The 12138-nt window shown below is 55.5% G+C and overlaps 1 protein-coding gene across 1 annotated transcript in view; it reads left to right on the forward strand.

Moving 5' to 3' along the window:
- The first annotated feature begins 851 nt into the window (after nt 1–851).
- SHISAL1 (shisa like 1) overlaps nt 852–12138 on the forward strand; it is a 159432-nt gene continuing 148145 nt past the window's right edge. Inside the window, exon 1 of the mRNA XM_065522016.1 lies at nt 852–1202. The gene's annotated coding sequence lies outside the window, so the exon portion shown is untranslated. The remainder of the gene's footprint in view (nt 1203–12138) is intronic.

Consider the following 12138-nt stretch of genomic DNA (forward strand, 5'->3'; position numbering starts at 1 on the left):
CACCAGAGCACGTCCTCGGGAAGGCAGATGCGTTCACAGACGGCAGGAGCGAGGAGCAGAGATCGCAGTAGCCACGGTGGTGGGGGAGCCCTGAACTATGCATCAGGTTCGGAAGATGGCAGCGTTGCAGGGGACACTCATCTGACCGTGAGGCCTGATGAGGACGTGGTAAGGGAATGAGGTTTGGAAACAGAATGACCCATGGAAACTGTGGTGTTACCGCCTTTTGTTGGGGGGCCCTGGAAAGGCCACCCACCCTTCTAGACCTCGGGCTTCCCGTCTGCCAAGTGGGCGTATTCCAGGACCCTCGCAGGTTATTAGGAGCCTGAAGCAAGCCTGTATGTGGGGATGTGTCTGCTCCCTTATTCACTCATTCTCAAGCACCTGCTGTGTGCATCTCCTATGGAGTGGCCCCTGGAGGTGACAGTGGTGCCCTCGCGAAGACTCAGCCCAGCTGGGGAGAAGCACAGAGTGGACGGTGGTGGCCATTGTTCGTTCCAGTCCATTCTTTGATCCCAGCCCTGCTCTGGACAGGCAGACCCTCTGTCTTCTTTCATCTTCCAGAAAAGGAAACTGAGGCAGCCTAGGGCGGGGAAGCGCCTTGCCCAAGCTGACTCGCAGGCCGGGCTCCTGGGTCAGACACTGCCCACAGCAGGAGGGCCTGGGAGACCCCCGGTCCAGCCCTGCTCCTCTCAGGGGAGAAGGCTGAGGACCATATCGCTTAAGTATCTTGGTCCTTCTCCTCCCGAACAGTCACAGTGAGCAACAACTCAGGGCAGGTATGGGCGAGTTTGAGCGCTGGAAATCTCAGCTGGGATGCTGGCATCTGGGGAAGGCCAGGCTCTATAAATAAACCACTCGCCTAAGCCCGGAGCAGGCAGGAGCCTGGAGAGCCAGAGCTGCCGCCTGCCACTCCCCACAGATGACGGCGGCGCAGCCGGAGGGCCCCCCTCTCAGGCAGCTGGCCCCTGGGATGGGCTGGCAGCAGGTGGCAGCCAAGAATATTTGACCCCCTGCTCCTGAGGGCACCCCACCTCCACAGACACATGCACATCTATGCCCTGAGCTGGGACGAGCTGCACAGAGCGGGCTGGGAGCTGCTCCCTGGAAAAGAGGCAGCAGGTCCCTGGGACGCCTGAAGCTGCTTCTCCTGGTGCCGGCCTTGCCCTCTGCATACTGGACAGCAAGAAGCCCAGGCACAGGTAAGCGATGCCTCCTTGTGCCCCTGAAGGGCCTGCTCTCTTGGAGAAGGAGATGCAGGCTGGGGGGTGGGAAAGAGGCTCTGGGAGGAGGCAGAAGCCACAGCTCCCTTGGCTACTTGCATCTTCCCTCAGTTCTAAGAATCCTGGCACAGGCATTGAGCTCTCCTCGCTCTCTGGCTCCCTCTCTGTGCCCCCAGCCTGGTGGGGAACAGCCTCGCCTTTTCATTCGGGAATATTCTCTTCCTCCATCAAAACACTGGAGTCCTGTTGGCTTAATGAGACACTGGCCCCAGGGTAATGGGTTCGTAGGAACCAGGTGGAGAAGTTTTGCTGCCCTGGGTTGCAAGGAGCCGGTGCCTTTGGGAGGAGAAGGGCCTCCGCTTCCTGCTCCGGGGTCTGGGCGGGGCAAGGCCAGAAGGCACCGGGCTTCTGCCCCTCTGGAGGGTGGACAGCAGTTCTTCTCGGGAACACTGGCTGGGGAAGATTCTCTTTGGAAGATGGGGAGAAATCCAAGGAGACAGTGCCCTGGGCGGGTCTCCAGTTCCCCAGTTCTGTGTCACACTTCCAGGCTTACACAAAGAAACTCGTTATGGTGAGCGCTGCTTTGGGAGTCGAGCCAGGCCTGACGGACTCGAGGTAGAATGAGCGGAGTCGCCTTGGGAGCTCAGTGCATTTGTCCTCGTGCTCAGAGGGGCTGTCAGGTCTGGCTTTCTGCCTAAACAGCTTTCTGTGTCTGATTCCAGGAAAGGGTATGCACCTGCAGGAGAAGCAGTTAGAGCAAACGCGCAGGACGCCGGGGAGATGGCCTCCGTGGAGGGGCCTGCTGGCAGCCTTCTCCCACCCCAGTTCTCAGAGGAAGGCAGGTGCCGGGGGGAGGCCAGAGAGGATTTGGGGCCAACCTTTCCACGGCACACAGCTCAGGAATCACTGGGGGAGTGGGATTAGCCGTGATGGATTTTTCTCGGCCTGAGGGCGAGCTGGCATCTGCCGCGGCCAACTCCTGCAGCAGGCCGGCTTGGCTGAGCACAGGTGTGAGGGCCGCTCGGCTCGGCAGGGCCAGGCTTTGTCTGGGCTGCTTTCCACTGAGGCGGGTCAGGAAACACCAGGCGGCCAGTGCTGGGTCTGAAACGGAGCACACAGCTCCTGCAAATGCTACCCAGGACCCTGAGGCTGCCCAGGGCCAGGTGTCCACCCCACCCCCTTCGCCGTCCACTCTGTCTCCGTCGCCGTCCACTCTGGTCGTGTCCCAGGAGCTGGTTTCCTTGACCTTCTCTCCCCTGTGTCTTCAAGGAACCCTGCTCAGGAGCCACCTTGTGAACCTGCCCCAGGAACCCCCCCCCCCACTCCCAGCTTTGGTTTAACATCCAATCCTTACATGTGGCCTGTGTCACTAGGACCAGAAATTGAATCACTGCTGTCATTGGCATTGAAATTCCTACCCGGGCTCCTGCTGCACGCTCCCCAGCCACATGAATCTTGGCAGAATGCTGGGCTCCTCTAACCTCAGTCTGCTTGTGGATACAATGGCTGCGATGCTTCCTTCCTTACTGGGCTGTGGGAGGATGGACAGATCACAGTGGGAAGCGGGACAGGGATGAGGGATGTGGCCGCCCTTGCGCTGTATACATCATGATAATATCGTCTTCTGATTAGCCTGTGCATCTCAAAGGCCAGTACTTCCTAGCGTGGGACCTGGCACACCGTAGGTGTGCAACAATGCTTGTTGAATTCATACATGTGCACACACACACACAGTCAGGTGACCTGCAAGGGTTATGTGGGCACCTCTGCCCTAGCTCCAACTCATCCCAACCCTGTCTGCCTAGGACAGTGGCCATGATGCCCACAGAAGCAGCCTCCACACCCCCATTTCTGGTGCTGCCTCTGCCCCATGCAGTCCTGGCCGACACCACAGGCGGATGGATTTTGGTCCATGGTGCTTGATCACTTCCACACAATGGGTAGAGCCTTCTGAGGGCAGAGCCGAGACAAGTTTGGCTGTAAATCACCGTAACCACCACCTTCAGGCGCTGGTCTTGGTCTTGGGAGCGTCTGCTCTGTTGTGGCTGATTGGCTTCCTGTTTATGAATGCGTGTGCACACCCAGCCTCTTGCCCCAAATGCTTCTGAGGCGGGCCTATTCCCGAAAGCTGTCCATAGACCCACGAGGCTGGAAGGAGAGCCTCTGCTCTCCATCTGACCGGGTGCAGCCTCTGTGAGTGCCCAGGAAGGCTGGGAGAGTCGGAGGTGGTGGTGGTCATTTTCCCACCTCCACAACCAGGACGCCAGGACCCGGGACAGAGTCCTGCAAGTGTTGTAATAAAGGCCTGAAAACCAAGGCATGTTCCTGCAATCACAACAGTGGCCCCGTTTATCAGACACTTGACAGAAAGCCAGGCTCGGTGCACCATGCTTGCAAACACTGTCTTACGCATTTAACTGGTCAGCGCTATGGAAAGGAACAACGCTCTGTAAAAATACACCAATTGGCAAAATGATGCGGCGTTCTATATGTTAGTGCAGACACGTAAAAACCCCATGGTGTCTGCCGGCCACTCCAACAAACATGCCCAGCCTTTAGTGCCAAGCCTCTGCTGTGCATGCTGCCTTGAGCATTCCTCTGGATGCCCCCAGCGCCCTGCCTCTGGGTTCGGTACCGTGCACTGCCAGCCCACTTACCCCGGCTGTGGGTGCAGAGGGTAAGCTCTGTCTCAGGGATGTGCTGGTGAATTTTACCACCCAGCCATTTCATTCAGATTACTTCTGCCCATCCAGTTGGGGGTACTCCCTGCTCCTGCACCACACACATCTCCACTGCACAGGTCCGCCATTGCTGTAACAGTGCTCTGTAACAAACAGCCCCCCAGGCTCAGCGGCTCACAGCAACACACGTGTGTTGCTCTCACTCCCGGGCCTGTGGTCTGGCTGCGGTTGGCTGTCTTGGTTGGGGATGGCTGGGCTCCACGGAGCTCCGCTGCACTTGGCTCCAGGCTGTGAGTCAGTTTCGGACGGCTCCACACGACTCACGCTGGGGTCTGTTCTTCTCTTGATGGTGACCAAAGAGCAAGGGGTCAAACCACGCCGCATAAGCTCGAGGATGGTCTGCTCATGTGTCTCAGCTGCTGTTCCATCTGCCAAAGCAGACCACAAGGCCAGGCTCCGAGTCGGCAGGATGAGAGTGTAGACCCCCACCAAACTCTGCTGGAGGGCACTGTGAGGTCACACAGTGCAGGGAGGGAGTGGGGATTGGGGATGGGTGACCGCATCTTCCCCACCCACGCGTGCCCTCCACCCTCTCTCCGGTTTATTCACATCTGTCCCTGTCCAAGCTGTCCCTCCTGAGGACAGGAGAGTGGAGTTTTGTTAAGTACAGAGCCAGGCCAGGCCCTGAGGGTGCAGAGCTCAGTGAGACAAGCTCAAGTTCAGAGTCAAGAGGGGACGGCAGTACTTAGGTAACGGCATTCCTCCCAGCTTAGGCGGCTCAGGAAGAGGAACGGAGATGAGGCCAGGAGCACTTGTGTGTGAATGAGGGAGCAGGAGAGTCTTTGCGGGGAGATGGTCCAGTAAAGGGGCACCACAGGCTGGATGGGATTTTAGCAGGCAGAGGAATGGGCAGAGGGCATCCCGGAAGGGCGCACTGCCTGGGCAAAGACCTGGAGACGAGAAAGTCTGTGCCGTTCGTTGTTTAGCCTGGCTAGCCCTGCTGCCACTTGCTGAGCAAGCTGCCCTCCCTCCCTGGGCCTGGACGTTGCAGAGGGTCCACAGCCCTAGGACCCCATCAGAGGCAATTCCCCTGCACTTGAGTTGTTCCCTGAGAACTCCTTTAAGCTCCTCTGGCACCAGCTCTAAATTAACTAGGAACCAGGAACCTCTGATCTCATTATGCGAATTAGAATTGTCCTGTTCTTTAATAATTCATGGCTGTGGAGCCCCAGGACACAGAGGCTCTGGAGAGCCACGCAGCAGGCAGCTCGAAGGGGAGGCAGGGTGGCTTAAAGGTAGCTCACAAATACTCTAGTTCACGATAATTCGCAAAATAAATAATACACAGCCCCAGTGCCCGTAGGCTAGGAAGGTATTTCAATACCAGCCAGTTCAAATCACTGCAGGGAAAGAGGTTGTTCTCCCACATTAAATATGTCCTTGTCTCCCAAGAATTCAAGACCCTGGATGGAGAGAGGATATTTAAGGAAATGAATCCCGTGCAGGAAGCATTTGTTCAGGATATTCTGATCCCTGCCCGTACACACCACTTCCAAGCAGTGCAGACCAGGAGACAGAGAGACCTGCATTCCCAGATAGGCTCCTGTGTCTTGTAGCTATATGCACTTGGACACATCCCTTAGCCTCCATGAGCCTCCGTGTATCCATCTGTGAAATGGGCAGGTGATCCCTGCTTGGGCCGATCCTCCAGGAGGGCTGGGAGAATGAAGGGAGATGCATATGTGAAAATGCAGGAGGAGGTTCTCACCCTGTGCACACGGAGGAGGCTGGGCGGGAGGAGAGCAATGAGGGGTCCGGGCACAGGGAGGGGAAGGATCGAGGAGACACAGGTTGGTCACCCCAGGCCTGGGGCAGCGACTCTGGTAGTAAACAGGGACCCAGTGACCTCAGATGTCACTTGCAGGAGGCCCATCAAGCCTGGGCCCACCTGCTCTCTCTGCAGCATGTGTGAACAGCCCCCAGCACCCCCAGCCATGAGGGCTGATGCACTAAAGACCCTCGCGTGTGCCAAGGATGTGTGGGAGCCTGGCTGCAGCTTGCCTGAGGACCTGGGACCCCACCTGTCCCCATGGTCATTTAACAGAGACCTAGACCCCTTCAACATTGCCTGCAGCTCAAAAAGGAAAGGATTGAGTCCACATTTTAAGAAAATGAATTTTTTTTTTTTGAGATAGAGTTTTGCTCTTGTTGCCGAGGCTGGAGTGCAGTGGCTTGATCTTGGCTCAGTGCAACTTCTGCCTCCTGGGTTCAAGTGATTCTCCTGCCTCAGCCTCCCAAGTAGCTGGGATTACAGGCGTGTGCCACCACACCCAGCTGATTTCATACTTTTAGTAGAGACTGGGTTTCTCCATGTTGGTCAGGCAGATCACGAACTCCTAACCGAGTGATCTGCCCATTCGGCCTCCCAAAGTGCTGGGATTACAGGTGTGAGCCACCGTGCCCGGCCCAATTTTATTTTTTATTTTTATTTTTTTGATGGGGTCTTACTCTGTCGCCCAGGCTGGAGTGCAGCGGTGCAATCTCAGCTCACTGAAACCTCTGCCTCCAGGGTTCAAGTGATTCTCCTGCCTCAGCCTCCCGAGTAGCTGGGATTACAAGTGAACACCGCCACACCTGGCTGATTTTTGTATTTTTAGTAGAGATGGGGTTTCACAGGCATGAGCCACCATGCGCGGCCAAGAAAATGAATGACTGAACATATAAGAGGAATAATATGAAAGTCAGTTTAGGATAAAACATTCATTCCCTGTTGTCCCCTGCCCACCCCCATCCTACGCTGAGAGTTGGTTCCTTTTTATGAATCAGTCCTCGTCTTGCTTCAGAAGGGGCCACTGCTGAACACCTACTGTGTGCACAGGTGGTCTGTCGAGGGACTATGGAGCCAGACAGCCTGGGCGCAAATCCCTGCTCTGCCACATCAGCCATGAGATCTTGGCGGTCACTTTACCTCTCGGTGCCTCGATTTCCCAACCAGTCAATGGGGGCGATGGCAGCACCTGTCTCACTGCGTCTCGGTGAGGATGGAATGAGTTCACTGGCTTGAAGCACTTGGAACTGTGGGGCTCTTGGGAAGGGCAGGCTATTGTTTTCCCAGGCTCTGCTCTTAGAGAAACTCACCCAATCTGGGGCACTGATGCCCGCTTCATAGAGGAGGAGACTACAGCTCCCGGGGAGGCCTGTGCACCCTGCTGTGCTTGGAGTGACTCAGGAAGCCCTTGACTTTGGAGGGTGTCAATGGCAACCTGGAGGAGGGATTGTAGCCTTGTGGGTTTTTAGTTTTCTTTTGGTGGTTTTCAAATAAAATCTTTTCTAAGGGGCTGCTCTGTTTGGAGAAGGCTGAGGAGGGAATGGAGAGAGGGCGAGTCTGACCTCCTGCTGACTTCCCCACATGGGGGATCCCCTCCTGAAGCTCTAGGGCTGAGAGGACCACCATTTGACAGCCCCAGGTTGAGCCCTGGGAACAGTTGGACCTCCCACCAAATCCCGGGCGCACAGCTGGAGGAGACGCAGCAGTTTCAGGCCTACCTTCCTGCTTCTGTTCCAACAACCATGCCCCGTGCCCCACCCTGGGTGTGAGCCACAGGCAATGCCAGGGAGGCAGAATGACTTCTAGAAGGCACCAGCCTGCCAGGGCCAGACCTAGTTCTCCTTGGGGCCTCCCAGGGCTACCTTGGAGTGTCCTAGAAGGGTCTTCCAGCATCTCCCTAGGGTATGCTTGGGGGTCTTCTAGAGGTCTCACCAGGGTCTTTTCTGGTCCTCCCAGGGTCTCCTAGGTCCACCCAGAGTCTCCTCTGAATTCCTCCTCTGAGGGTTTCAGCCCCCGTCTCTCTCCACATGTCCACCTCTCTCTCTTTCTCTCCAGACTCTTTCTTCCTCCCTTCTCCCTCCTCTCAGCCTTGAGTGGCTGTGAAATAAAACTCAAGTATCCTCTTTAGCAATTGAAATGTATTGGCTGTTTCCTGTTCTTCATTTAAAATATGGATGAGTGGGGCATTTTCTCTTTCTCTCAAAAATGTACAACAGAAGCCACCAATGTGAATTCACGGATTCTTTTCTCCCACTGTCAACTGTCCCCACAGAGACCAGCCTTGCCACCGTTCACACTAGTCCAATCCACTCTGCGCTGGAGGCTCCTACACCTGCACTCTGGGTCCCCCAGGCCTCGGCGGGACTGGGCAGCAACTGCCCCTCCCACTGCCATCCCCTGGGGTCCTGTGGGGTCTCATCACCCAGGTGATGGGAATGCTGTTGATGGGTGTACCGGCTCCTCTGAGCTCGGGGCCTCTGCAGAGCTCATCTCCCCCTTCCCTGAGCAGCCCTGGTAGGGCGCTAGCATTGCCACTCTCTAAGTGGACAGTGAGGCTTTGGGAGGCCAGGGCACAAGTCCAAAGCCACCTGCACTGTGGAGCACAGCTGGCCTTGAAGGCAGCCAGCCTGGCGTCCAGTTCTTGTCCTTGTGCCCCATCACATAGGCAAGGAGGGGTCACAGGGTCCTCAGCCTAACTCTTCTGGGCATGTGGCCCCTCACTGCTGGCTCTACTATGAACCCTCGGGGTCCTCGCTCTCTGCTCCTTCCTGTCGCAGCCAGCCGAAGACCATTTTGCCATCTCCGCACAGAGCCAGCCAGAGCGTCTCATTTACCAGGATCTGAGCCTGGATCTGCAGTGAGGGTAAGGGCACTGGAGGCCCCATGACTGGGGTTTCCTGAATCCTGGCAATTCCCTCCCCAGGTATGGGGCCCCGACTGCTCAGGCCCCTGCCAGGTGCTTCCTCCCAGATGATTCCATGTGGCCTTCCCCACTGTGCAGATGAGGCCCCCAAAGAGGAAGGTCCTTACCAGTCCCTCAGCAGGTGGCAGTGGCCCGGTAGGACCCATGAGTGTTCTGTGGCCCTGGAGTAAGCTTGCACAAGGAGCCACCCACACCTGGTCACTGAGTTCACAGTGTGGCCCAGAGCAAGGTGAGCTCATGCAGCCGGCCATGCAGTGTGCTGAAGGAATGGACAGAGCTCTCGGAGCCCAGGACTCTCCAGGTGTTTTGGGGATTGGAGGCTGCCCAAAGTGTGAGATCCTGCAGGCCTGAGATGCAGGCAGATCCAGCCGGAGGCCCCCGTCAGACCCCTGACTGCAGTCTTGGCCAAACCACTTATGTGTGGGCTGTAAACAGGGTAATAACATGACAGCTGGTGTCAGAGGTGGCCAGCACTGGTCCTCGCCACTCACGCCCACTGCCCCAGGCCCTGTGGACACACAGGCAGATGCGGGCACCTTAGTTCTCCTAGGAACTCCAAGCACACCAGACTCTTTCCCACTCTGAGATCTTCGCACATTCGGTTCCCTCTGCCAGGAACGCCCTTCCCTCCAGCCCCTCCTTGCCTGTCTCCTACATGCCACTTCAATGTCTTTGTCCCTCTTTACTCTCCACCATCCCTCTGCCACTGCCAGCCTCATCCCTCGTGCCCTATACTGGTCCCAGGCCTTGATTCTTGTCATTCCCTTAGTTCTGAGGGCACCCATCTTCTTGGTAAATATCTATTTCCAATTCAAGCATCACCCCCTCCATGAAGCTATTTGGACCTCCTCCCTCTTCTCAACTGGACCTGCACAGATTTCCAGAAAGGCACCCGTGACAGCGGCCCTGTGGCGATATTAATCTTTCTCCATCACACGAGAGGCCTCCTTGAGGGCAGGGGGCAGCTGATTGAGCAGTTGGGATAGGGCGTAACTTGGAGGAGCCCTTCTCAAGCAGGAACTGTGGCTATGATGACACGGTCATGCTGCGGTAGCACAGAGAAACTTCCAGCTTCCCCGTCCTGCCCACAGAAAGAGAATCTTGTGTTTGTCCACTCACCTGCTCTGACTCTCAAGCTGCTAAGGAGAATTCTGAGGGTCCAGCCCGTGCCTGGGTTTTTGAACTACAGAAATGGAAAAATTGAGACAGGGAAGAAGCAGGAGTAAAAAGGGAAAGAATCTGTTCCCTGGGTCAGTTCTTGAGCCGTCTTTGTTGTAGAGAATATTCTGGTCATGGGCAGGGTGCAGAGAAAATTATACAATAATCCAATGGGCTGAGGGGTGAGCAAAAGAAAGTTTAATAATGAGCTGGGAGCAAGAAGAACGGGTGAGAAGGAAGAGCCACAAGGGCGGAGGAAGACGGGTGTATGTTTTCAGGGGCATGGACTGAGAAGGAGAGGCTTTGGGAAAGCTACACGTTGGGGAAAGTGAAAAAAAGAGGAATCTTTGGCTTCCTTCTCATGCGCTTTGAGAAAATCAAGTGAAAAAGATAATTCATCGTTGTCTACTTTTGGTTCTGGCCTGTGCTTCCTTAAACTTGACTCTGCAGAACTGGGCCATGTGGGGCCATGAGATTCTTTTGAGTTGCACAGTGTTGTGATTAAAATCCAGGAATTCCAGCTGGGTGTGATGGCTCATGCCGGGACAAATCCCAGCACTTTGGCAGGCTGGGGCAGGCGGATCACTTGAGGTCAGGAGTTCGAGACCAGTCCGGCCAACATGGCAAAACCCCATCTCTACTAGAAACACAAAAACTAGCCTGGTGTGGTGGTGTGTACCTGTAATTCCAGCTACTTGGGAGGCTGAGGCTGAGGCTGAGGCAGGAGAATAGCTTGAACCTGGGAGGCGGAGGTTGCACTGACCCGAGATTGTGCCACTGCATTCCAGTCAGCCTGGGTGACAGAGTGAGACTCCGTCTCCAAAAAAAAAAAAAAAAAAAAAGAACAAAAACACACCAACACACCAGGAATTCTCCTGCCCAGAGGCCTCCCAGCCTGTACCCTAAATGTCTCCGTGTGGGTTAATATAACCACTACCCTCCAGCCTGGGCCAACTGACCACAAAGTTGAGCTCTCCCTATTTCTCAACTAGGAGCAGAGACATCAGGAATACCTTTCTCGTCCCCCTGCCAGAGCGCCACAGCCCTCATCTTGCAGCAAGTACTTTGAGGGCTGTGTCCCAGAGCCACACTTTCCTCTATGAGCAACCCCAAACTTCATGACCTCTTGAAGACCAGCCACTTTAAGGGACAAGCATCTCCTCATGCGCTCTGACACCGCCTGCCAGTTGGCTCTGACAGAGGTGTGTCAGGAGAGGGGAACATAAGTGATTAAAGACCAGAAGACAATTAAGTCCCATCACACTCCTTGTTGATGCTGTTCTGCGCCCGAGAGCAGCACGAATGTCACCTGGCCATTGCAACGGAAGCACTCTTGCCCATTTCAGATCCTGTTTTTCCGGATCTTGCCATCCTGAGCCAAGGACTGGGGTGGGGTTGCTGCACCCTGAGCTTATGGGATGGAGGGGGTCATGGCAAGGATGCCAGCTCAGAGTCACCAATCAATGAGGGCCCCACTCAGCAGGATGCAGGGGAGAGGGCCCAGGCTTCCAGGCACTGAATTGAGCTTGCATCCCAGCTCCAACACTTAGCCAGGTGACCTTGTTCGATGGATTCAAAAGCTTCAAGTGCCCTCATCTATAAACTGAGGCCCAGAATGCCCAGGGAATTAATGGGATGGGCAATTAGGGCCTGGCACACAGGAGAAGCTCAGGGAATGCGGACAGCTGTTAGTGAGCCACTGTTAAACTCTAGCCCCATGGGGTCGACCGCCCTGGCAAGGAGTCCTGGGTGCCTGCAGCCCTTGCTGTCCACCTGAGCTGGGGCGGGTCCCTTGACCTCATCTGGAAAGCAGGATTAATAACACTGTGCAGGGCTACTCTGTGGGTCTTAGGAGGCAATGTAGGTGAGATGCTTTGCAAACTGTAAACTGCTGTGCAAATATCATAGGTATTGCTAGAAGCCATAATAGTAATGAAAATGTGTGGTGCAAATTGGCACTGGTAAAAAGATATGCTTTGTGCTGGTCTCTGGCCACTTTGTGGGCTCTCCCAGGAGGCATGGCCAAGTGGTTAGGAGGGGGTGCTGTGAATGTGGACCACCTTGGTTGTGTGATCTTGTGTGAGTTACTTAACCTCTCTGTGCCCCAGGTGTGCTGTATCTGTCACATGGTAACGTGATCACATTTGAGCTGATAGCTATACAGAGCCTTGCCCTTCACAAGTGCCTGGTGAACGTGTATGCCAGCTATCCTGGGCTGCAGCATCGCAAGCGCACTTCCTCTTTGGCACCTTCCATCTCCACTGCTAGGTTTAAAGCTTGTGTCTTTGGTACCTTTTATCTCCATTGCTAAGTTTAAACTTGTGG

Source organism: Macaca fascicularis, chromosome 10 (assembly GCF_037993035.2).
Source record: "Macaca fascicularis isolate 582-1 chromosome 10, T2T-MFA8v1.1".
NCBI classification, from domain to species: Eukaryota; Metazoa; Chordata; class Mammalia; order Primates; family Cercopithecidae; genus Macaca; species Macaca fascicularis.